General features: G+C 43.4%; 1 non-coding gene across 1 annotated transcript; it reads right to left on the bottom strand.

Moving 5' to 3' along the window:
- Positions 1-541: 541 nt before the first annotated feature.
- On the bottom strand, positions 542-614 carry TRNAR-ACG (transfer RNA arginine (anticodon ACG)). The gene has a single exon. It is a non-coding gene; the product is annotated as a tRNA-Arg (tRNA).
- Between the last annotated feature and the right edge of the window lie 635 nt (positions 615-1,249).

Here is a 1,249-nt window from a genome sequence, read left to right as displayed (position 1 = left end):
CTCATATTTAGTGCAGTTCATAAGCTATAGAAAAAGTATTTCTGATACCATCTCATAAGCCCCACTCCCTGCACGCAGCCATGTCCCTTCCGCTCCCCAATACTTGCCATAAAGATTTGGAGGGGGGCCCGACCTCCAAACATTTTGCTTAGGGGGGGGCTCAGAGTAAAAAAGTTTGAAGACCTCTGTGTTAAAGCCATGCCCTAATTATATAGGCCGCGCCCCTTTCAGGGACCCCACATTTTTTCATCCCACTTAAAACTCTGCCTCTCTGTAACTAGGTAGTCAGATCGCAGACAACTATTTCTGCATTGTGGTATGTAGTTCTTTTAAATGTAATGAGAGCCTGGGCGCATTGGATTATTTCCCGATTAAAGCGATGGTCTTTCTGTGGAAGCAAATTACGGTACCTCATGATTATTGGTATATTTACAGGAAATTGTGTTATTAGTTTAATCTTCCATAAACGCCCACTAGGTATATGGCTTCATTTTACTATTAACTGTGACTTCTTTTAAAGATGTTAAAAGGAGCCTTCAGTCGAGCCAGCCAGGAGTCGAACCTTGAATCTTCTGCTCCGTAGGCAGACGCGTTATCCATTGCGCCACTGGCCCGCCAATAAGTGTTTCATAGGGGTATAGAGCTGCAAATCCCAGGGTATCGGTGGAGATTGATACTGAAAAGTTTGGGGGGTTAGCAAAGTTTGGGGGGTTAGCATGAGCATGTCATTGAAAGTCAAACGGGGAACGCTACAGTAGCACAGGGTGAACTCCCCGAATTTAGAAGTCATGGGGAGAGTGGAGAGCGTTAACAACCTTCTGCACTCATGGAAGACCGATCAGCGAGGAGACTGGTAGAATTTGGACAGAGCTCAAGTCGACTGCTCTGATTGAATCAGAGTTTCTTAGATTAGGCTAAACAGCCGATCAGCACTGTGCTCTCAACTGGCACTTTTCCCGTTAAAAGTCCACATGCAAAAGACGGAGTGAAGTGTTGCAATTACACACCACATGATGTACTTCATCAAGGAGCAGCAGTCGGGCATGCGTTGACACACAGCTTTCTTAGTCATGTTTCGAGAAAAACAAGCATTTGCAGTGCAATAGATCTCGCATTAGGAAAGTTTGAGCTATTGATATTGTAAATGACAAATTTTTTATTTATGTGTTGGTTGTGAAAATGGCGAAATTAATAGCTTTGTCATTTACAATGCCAATAGTTATAACTTTCGCAAATGTGACACCTATAG

Source organism: Lissotriton helveticus, chromosome 5_1 (genome assembly GCF_964261635.1).
Source record: "Lissotriton helveticus chromosome 5_1, aLisHel1.1, whole genome shotgun sequence".
Lineage (NCBI taxonomy): Eukaryota > Metazoa > Chordata > Amphibia > Caudata > Salamandridae > Lissotriton > Lissotriton helveticus.
The sequence above is the reverse complement of the archived record's forward strand: the minus strand, read 5'-3'. Positions and strand labels throughout refer to the sequence as shown.